The sequence below is a fragment of the Pygoscelis adeliae genome, unplaced genomic scaffold, assembly GCF_000699105.1.
Source record: "Pygoscelis adeliae isolate BGI_AS28 unplaced genomic scaffold, ASM69910v1 Scaffold59, whole genome shotgun sequence".
In the NCBI taxonomy this organism is placed as follows: Eukaryota; Metazoa; Chordata; class Aves; order Sphenisciformes; family Spheniscidae; genus Pygoscelis; species Pygoscelis adeliae.
The window spans coordinates 383,792-392,193 of NW_008825565.1; the positions used below are offsets into that span (position 1 = coordinate 383,792).

General features: G+C 41.0%; 1 protein-coding gene across 2 annotated transcripts in view; it reads left to right on the forward strand.

The window, feature by feature from the left end:
* Positions 1-7,882, forward strand: part of YIPF7 (Yip1 domain family, member 7) — a 30,377-nt gene extending 22,495 nt beyond the window's left edge. For both annotated transcript variants that reach the window (XR_663961.1, XR_663962.1), the window contains exon 8: positions 6,776-7,882. The gene's annotated coding sequence lies outside the window, so the exon portion shown is untranslated. The remainder of the gene's footprint in view (positions 1-6,775) is intronic.
* The last annotated feature ends 520 nt before the right edge of the window (positions 7,883-8,402 follow it).

Below are 8,402 nucleotides of genomic sequence, written 5' to 3' on the forward strand. Positions count from 1 at the left end.
AGAGTCACTCTATACATGCCCGGTTTCTCACATTATTTGCTTAAAAATATAGTTCTGGTCACTGTCAGAAAAAGGATGCTGAGCTCGATGGGGCTTTGGTCTAACCAAAGACCATAATTCTTATGTTTATAATTATTATCCTCATCCTCATGATTATTATGTAGTGCCTAATGGCTAATCAAGAATGATACCTAGGCAAGGCACAAGCAGAGAACAGTGCCTCTTTCCCAGAACAGCTTATGCCGGTAAAATATGACTGCTGTAGCAGTACACAATTGATGGCAACATTGCATTAAAACATTGCAAAGCTTTCCCTCTCTATAGCCTGACTGGTGCACCACAGAAAACATTTTGCTCTGTAATCACTGCAGTATGGTACTAATGAGCTTGTTAGGATTTGTGTGCTTTACTGCACAGTTTGCATACTTTGTGTACTTGGGATACTTTGATGTTTTCTAGCTGTGCCAGTGGTATTTGCATTCTGATTGCTTAACAAAACAATGCTGCACATTTAAGGAAGGTCATAATGCAAATACAATACATGGCAACAATAATAATATCCTGCGTCCCTACAAATCCCAATGCATGTGATGTCATGCATTCAGACGTGAATGAACTGGACAATGTGAAGCTACAGGCATCAGTTTATACATAAATTCTGTATACATGTGTTTACCAACATTTTTTAAACAGCTCAAGGAGTTAGGGGAAGAAGGTTTTGTCTGTAAGAAGAAAGGGATTGTGGTTAACACACTGGATTGAGACTTAGTCCACACAGGTTCAACTCGGGCATTTTGCTGGATTTCCTATGGGACCCTGGCCAGTGATTTGGGCCTTGAATCCCAAAGGTGTTTAGTGACGTATCCCACTGATTTCCTTTAGAGACAGGCATCTTTTAGGATCTGGCCCCGTGACTCCTCAGCAAGGATAACGATACTTTCACATTTCACAAATATGCTATGAGGAGAGCTTTGCTCCTTAAAGATTACCAGGCACTCAGGAAATGGACCCTAAAGTCAACTCTCACAAAATAGTCTAAGTGAAGTGCCACTTCCCAGACTAGCAAGTTATCTTTTCACTGGGACACAAGCTCCCCATACGCATGGCTGCCAACTTTTAAACCCAATAGACTGCATATCAGATGGGACGGCCCTTATCACGAATGACGTATTTGCTTTCTAACCTGGTGGAGCCAGATGGGCAGCCTCCGGCCAGCAAGATGCTCTTCTGCCTGCCATGTTCTTCTCCTCCTCTGCCATTTCCCTGTCACTGTGCAACACGTCACTTCTTCCCAGTGGCCACATCTCCCTAGTGTGGGGAAGAAAAAAGAAACACCTCAGAGACAGAGTCCCTCTCTCTCTACCTTTGATGATCCTTATTAAAACCTCCAGGGAGCAACCTGAAGAGTGGAAAACACAGATTTCCCAAGGCCAAGATGGGTATAAACAAATGTGACAACTCGCATTCCTTGCTTGGGAGTCTTGGTTTTAAACTATGGGGGACATAAACTACAGCAGGACTGGGAAAGGTTTACACAGTTTATTGATACAAGGGATGCATCCTATATGGGGCAGCTGAGAGCACTAGAGGTGTTTATGCCAGATCTAAACCCAGCACTCACACCTGTGTACATTGGCCAGTGTACTGGCAGGCAGGATGAATTGCAGGAAGACTTAGCTGTCTGTCCCGCAATAACTACGTGTTAAGAAATGGACTCTACCAAAAATCAATACTGCTGAAATCCAGGCTCCAGTTCTGGGCTACTGAGTGACTCTTACCTAGACGTGCAGCATCCCCTACATGGGTCCTGGTTTCTTGTGGGAAATTCAGAATGTCCTGCAGGTTTCCTGACTTTTCGGTTCACAATCACTGTCCACAGCCATGGTTCCCAGCTATGCAGCGTCAGCCTGGCTGGCAGAACTGGATCCCGCACACTGCTCCCTGTTAGATGGAGTTGGTAAATGGCCCAGGTGACCTCAACAAGGTATTAGTTCAGTAGTTGTGAGCTAACTCAACGAAGCGCTTTATTTTATGAATGGTCTGTAATGTTTTAAGTAATCAAACATCTGTAACTCTGTCAGTCAGTCTGTTTCTGCAGGTAGTAAACCGTTCAATGAGTTCCAGAAATATTTTTGCAGTAAAATCCACTAGTACTTTTATTCTGCAGTCCAGTGTGACAAGACAATGTGCATGGTCAGCAATAACTCTTTACAACAGTTAATCCATCATATGCTGTTGATATTCTGTTTATTACTGACTATTTATAGTAACTTCTTTGCCCTTGATAGGGCATGCTCCATTTTAGCAAATAGATGCACGTGTGGTTTTTTTAACAGATCTGGTGGAAAGTTTTTCTCCGAGATCATTTTTTCTCACAAGTCTGCCTATTTGTTCAAAGCAGCGATACAAATCCATCTGAACAAACAGGAATACAACCTGAGTGCTGGAAATTTGAGGGGGAATTAGGGTTTCAACAGTCATCAAAAATTTTGAAGAACTGGAAAATCTTTCCCTGTTTTACCTCAGTATGTCCTAGAGTGTGCTTAACTGGACCACATTTACCAAAAAAAAAAAAAAAAAAAAAAAAAATCACTGATGGACAGCAATTTTGGTGCAGGCATAGGCACAAGTAGATAAGATGACCAGAAAGAATCAAATGACAAGGTTGGGCTGTTTTCAGTTTCAGGAACACAAAGCTGACTTAAGCTGCTATGTCTCAGATTTCAGTTGAGTTGGATCACTGGAAACGCATTGCGTAGCTTTGTATTACTTAGAAGTATGGAGAAGAGGAAATTGTGCTATTTTCTACACTTTTGAAGACAAACAAAGAACTGGGTCAATGCCTTAATCACAGGAGTGCTTGTATTGTTTTCCTTATCCCTTTTCTCGTGCAGTGGGCATTTGATAAAGTTGCATTCCATTATTAAGTAATTTGAATGGAAATCAAATAGCAAGGAAAAGGAAAGATAAGATTTTCTGTCAGTCCAAAATGTTTCTTTCATACCAATTAATCTGATCCTAGACAAATATTTCTATAATGTCAGAGCAATAAGACTGTATAAACTATTTTCATTATTTTCTTTTTAAGTCAGCTGTTCTTTAGATCAATTTCTAATAAAGAGCAAGCAGAGAAAATAATTTTCTACCTCATTTCGATCCTGATCCATCACCCATCAAAGTCAATAGAAATCCTTTCGCTAGATTCACTGGTGTCAGAGTAGAGCTTTCCAAAGTTTTGCAGCTAGGCATTGGGCCATTCAGGTGAACTACTGGGGAGGTAGGTACGCTACAGTTGAAAACACAAGATGCTGCTTGTGTTTCCTTTGCTTTGATGCAAAGGAAATTTGATCACTTTTTCACCATTCCCTCTCTTCTTCCACAGTTCTTTATCTCCCCACTCTGTCACTGCATGGCCCTCATCCACTGTCCTCCCTAGGCCCACTGGTCCCCTTCCCCCTACCTCAGCTCCCCCAGAAATAAGTTCTTGGCAGGGTTCTGCATTATGCTGGGGAGAGATGTGCCAGCAGCAGACCGAGAAGGAAGTAAGCATGCCAGCCACCTCCCATCTCTTCTCTTCCCCACCGCTGGTGGGTGGCACTGGGGAGCCATTTAGGCAGCACCATCCCAGCTCTGGTGAAAAGGATAGAGTGGACAGGAGTGGAAACAGAGCCAGAAGTTCAGGGAGTCTGGGCAGTACCAAGCATGGCTAGGCTGGGCGCCCAGGTACCAGATCATTTGGTATTGTTCAGTATCATATGCATTTACAACAGAAATGCTACTATGGTAGCAATGCCCCTCACTCACTGTATGTTCTTCCAGCTGTATCCTCATTATATGTAAATCAGTGTATTCTGGTAACTCTGGTGAAGCCATACTATCTACACTGCTTCTCAATCCAGCTCATAATTTTTAAGTAGAAGGGAGCACTGAGCATGTAGGCTGACCTCCAAGCTGGTGCAGAATGTACAGTTCCATCCACAGGCTCCTGCAGTAAGGGGAACTACTCTTCCCTCCAAATTCAGGAATGATACTAAACACCATTTCTAGTGGTTGAGAAGGGAAACTAGCGCAAAAAAAGATCAGCTTTTACTCTGAGTTACACTGCAGTAAATTTGGAGTAGGGTCAATAACAAATATCAGTTGGTGGATCTTAGGAATACCTGACATGTCTGGCCAACATCATGTTCCTGGGCAACAGCGGGGTTTAGGTTTAAGGACAGAAAAAAGGACAGTTTTCAACTTTCTGTGGAGTGTAAAATAGCTGTGACATGCCTGACAAAGAATAGTTTGTGTTAGCAAAATTGCTTTCACATTTTTAATGAAAAAACTTGAAAGCAGATTCCTTCTGGTTCAGACAAACATTAATCAGTAGAAGCAGGTACTTGTAAATAAATTAACTGATGCCATACCCTCGTCTACACCTTTTTCTCTTCACAAGCAGAGAAAACACAATATACCTCAGGGAAAATGGTCTTATTTGGTGTTAGAATCTAAAGAGGTCCTTGGGAAGAAATAAATTCAAATCAGAAGTAAAATAAAATGCTTGTCTCTAATGAAAAGAGGGAGACTGGTTGGTTTGTGATTCTTAGCATCCTCAAAATTGAGGTCACTATTGTGAAGGGGATCAGTCAGTTTCTAATCTATTTCTTTAGTGCAGTACTACCAATTCATCAGAAATGTATAGGGGAAAGTCCTACAGAGCTTGAGGCTTGGGCAGAATTCATTATTCAGTACCCAACTTTCTCTTCATGAGATGCATATTTAGTGCAGCAGCTATATTTTTATCCACCAAAGATAGCAAGTCCATATATATCCTTAAGGGAATCATGAAGTATGTCCTAATTTACTTTTAAAGCTATTACTGTAAACTATCAAAGCAATGCAAAGATTTACAAGCATAGCAGGTAAAGTCTGCTTACTGATCCCATAAATCACACCTGTAAAATCCCTTCCCCAAGCAATGTTTAATGTACAAAGTACATATATTTAGTCCAAGGAAAAATTAATTATTTAACCTGATGATTTTTGCTGTCTTGGTGAATGCCAGCCTTGATTTCTTCCTGTAGGTTTTATTTTCTTCTTCACATGAATCTTAAAATACAGCACATAAGGCAGCAAACAGACACTGCTCCCAGCAGTGTGGGCTCAGAGACTGGCCATTTCATGCTGGGCTACCCCTGGCTGCGTAGTCGCAGGTAGCTCCTCTATGGAAACAATAAAATATTACATTATATGGCTGGAGGAAGTGGATGCAAGAAAGGAGGGAGACTGAGAACACATTTTCATTGCAGTATTCTGTCTGTCTACTGCAGTAGTTTGTATTAGGTATGACTGTGGATGAAAGGATTCCATTGGATGTTCCTTTACTGGTATTGTCTCTCTCCACCCTTTAATAGAGGGCATAAAGATTTCAGTTTTAGTTAAGAAAGGAATTATGATCATTGGCTAATAAGTCAGTCACGCTTCTTGAATAATGGGAGGGTAAGAGGCAAAAGAGGATTTTGGAGAGAGAATAAAACATCCCTCATAAACGTCCAAGACTCTTAGTGTTTCAGTCTGTATTCCCTTTAGGACATAAAGTTCCATCTAGCTATTTCACAGTCTCTGTCTTTCCATCATCACCGTGTTTTTCACATGCAAAATGAAAGAATGGATTTGAAGCTTTACTGTACAACCAGAGTTGCTCTTCATGTATGTGCTTATTTTTTGTAGAAAAAAATGCAGTTCTGTTAAACTGTTTTAACAATGAGCGTAATAGTCTGCTTAAAAAAAAATTAGTTTTCCACATGCATTTCCACTGAATTAAGAAGGGAGAATGACAGAATCACATCACAGAGTCATAGAAATGTTGTTTGGAAGGGACATCAGAGGAACACGTTGTCCAGCCTCCTCCTCAAAGCGTTAGTATCTCCAGCACTGGGTTATGTCAGCCATGGGTTTGTCTAGCCAGGTCTTGAAAACTTCCAGGTGTGTCCACATCATCCGTGGGCAACCTGTTCCAGTGCTGCACCATGCTCCTGGTGAAGTTTCTCCTGATGTCCAACCTGAACCTCCCAACCCACGATTCGTGGCTATTGCCTCTTGTTGTGCCATCTGCCACAGCTGCGGAGGGTTTGGCTCTGCATTTTTCTGTCTGTCCTTCAGAAAGGTGTAGGCTGCTATTAGGTTGCTCCTTAACCTTCTCTTTGTCAGACTATGCTGCCTCCACCTCTCTTCATGGGGCATGTGCTGTAGGCCTGTGAATACCTCTTCTGTCTTCTAAAATCAAGATAATTCTCAACGTTTTGTTGAGAACACTGGCAAAACTGCCAAAACTTGGCTAAAGTAAACATCTGAGATGAGACATAAAGGTTTAACATCAGGGCCTGTACAGTATACTGAAATATCCGAAGAGGTCTAATTTAATGAGTCTAGCCTTACCATGTTTTAGTGAACACTTAAAATTAGATTGTCTGCTTGTCTTATGGGACGTGGTCGTACAACACAGAAGGTTGTCGGCTGAACAAAAAGCAAGAAAGAAACTATGGCAGATACATAAAATGTTCAGATCAACACAAAAATCAAGCCTCTGTCCCAGGAGGACATTATGAGAAGACTTCAGTTTTATCAGCTTGTAGATAGCATCATGGAAGCCACTGGGAACATGATAGCAATTCTACAACTGTTTAATTTAGCAGACAATAAATGAAGTGTTATTTGGTTCCCTTTACAAGTGGAAGGGGGAAAACTTAAAACGGAGCTTGCTACAAAGTATGCTCTTTCTGTAATTTCACAGCAGGACAATCAGAGACCACTTAAAACCACAAAGTTCTGGAAAACAGTGCTTCTAAAGCACATATCACTCGCTGGGGCCTTATTATACTGAAGGTAACGTAAAACTGTAAACAGCATATGCTAAGCTTCTGTATTGTACAACAAATTCTGTGTTGTGTATAGTCTTCTGTTTCAGAAAATGGCTGCAAGAAGTTCAGCTGTAATCAGCAAGGTATAAAATTCCTGCAGATTCCAAAAAATGATGAACCCAACCCAAAAGTTGCCTGTACTCAAGACAAGGCATCCCATGGGGTCTTTCACATTACAACTGGAACTTTAACACATACAAAAATCAGACACATGCTTGAGTTTTGACAATGAAGCTTGCACATTCAAAACTTAGATACTCCAAATTTCCATACAACCCTGGTGAGGCTATCTAAGCAACTGTAGTCATAAACAAAAGACTGGTAAACATTAATTCTGATCCAGTAAGTACATAAGTATTTTGCACAAAATATATTGGAAGAGATCAAGAGACTTCCATGTGATATAATTTCTTATTACGCTATGGGAGACGTGGGTCTAATCCAGGTAACGAACAGAACTGCCTCTGAGTTTCCCCCTCCCATATAACCATTACAGGATTGAGTAAATATGTGGCATTACTAATCCCATGCTAATACTCTGAGCACAGGTAAGTGACAAGTGGTTTTGGTAGCTAACAACCATACTGAATACTGAATTCGGCTTAGCATAAGGAACCGAATGTTTCTCAGCATTTAGGAACGGCTTGTTTAGCTTGCTGGCTTTCATGAGTCTATTTATTGTGAGCATAGATGCCTAACTCTGAATATGGATTCTGCTAAAAGTTAAATACCACAGCTATTATGATTAGTCCACCCCCTTCATGTATTCCCTCACCAGTTTTAGGGAAAACACTTCATGTACCCCCAATTACCACAGAAAAAAGTCAGACACACATATGATCAGAGCAATAATGGATTTCTTTTCCTTCTCCAAGCAGGATCAACAGAAGGCCGCCCAACAGGTACCCCTAAACAGCTAGTTAAATTATACATTTCTGCTTATATTCCCTTTTTCTCCCCTTTTTGCTTCCCAAGTTCTTCCCTTTACCACTCTCATCCACTCCCAAATAAACAATCTGTCCCTATTTATTCTTTCCTGTTGTCCCTAATTTTGGTACTTTATAGCTCTTCAGTATTTGTGATATGGCTGCACTGGTAAATGCCAGTTAAATGGCATTTAATGGTTAAATGGCCTCAAGTTGCACCAGGGGAGGTTTAGATTGGACATGAGGAAAAATTTATTTACTGAAAGAGTGGTTAAACATTGGAACAGGCTGCCCAGGGAAGTGGTTGAGTCACCATCCCTGGAAGTATTTAAAAGACGTGTAGATAAGGCGCTTAGGGACATGGTTTAGTGGGCATGGTGGTGTTGGGTTGATGGTTGGACTCGATGATCTTGGAGGTCTCTTCCAACCTTAATGATTCTATGATTCTATGGTAATTTCTACCTCCATCAGCAATTCCTTTAAGCTAGTGACTCTCTTTTGTTATCAACAATATTTCTCATTTCGACTACTTCTTATGTTGCTATCTTGTTAGTGTAGCCACAAGTCAGGGTTA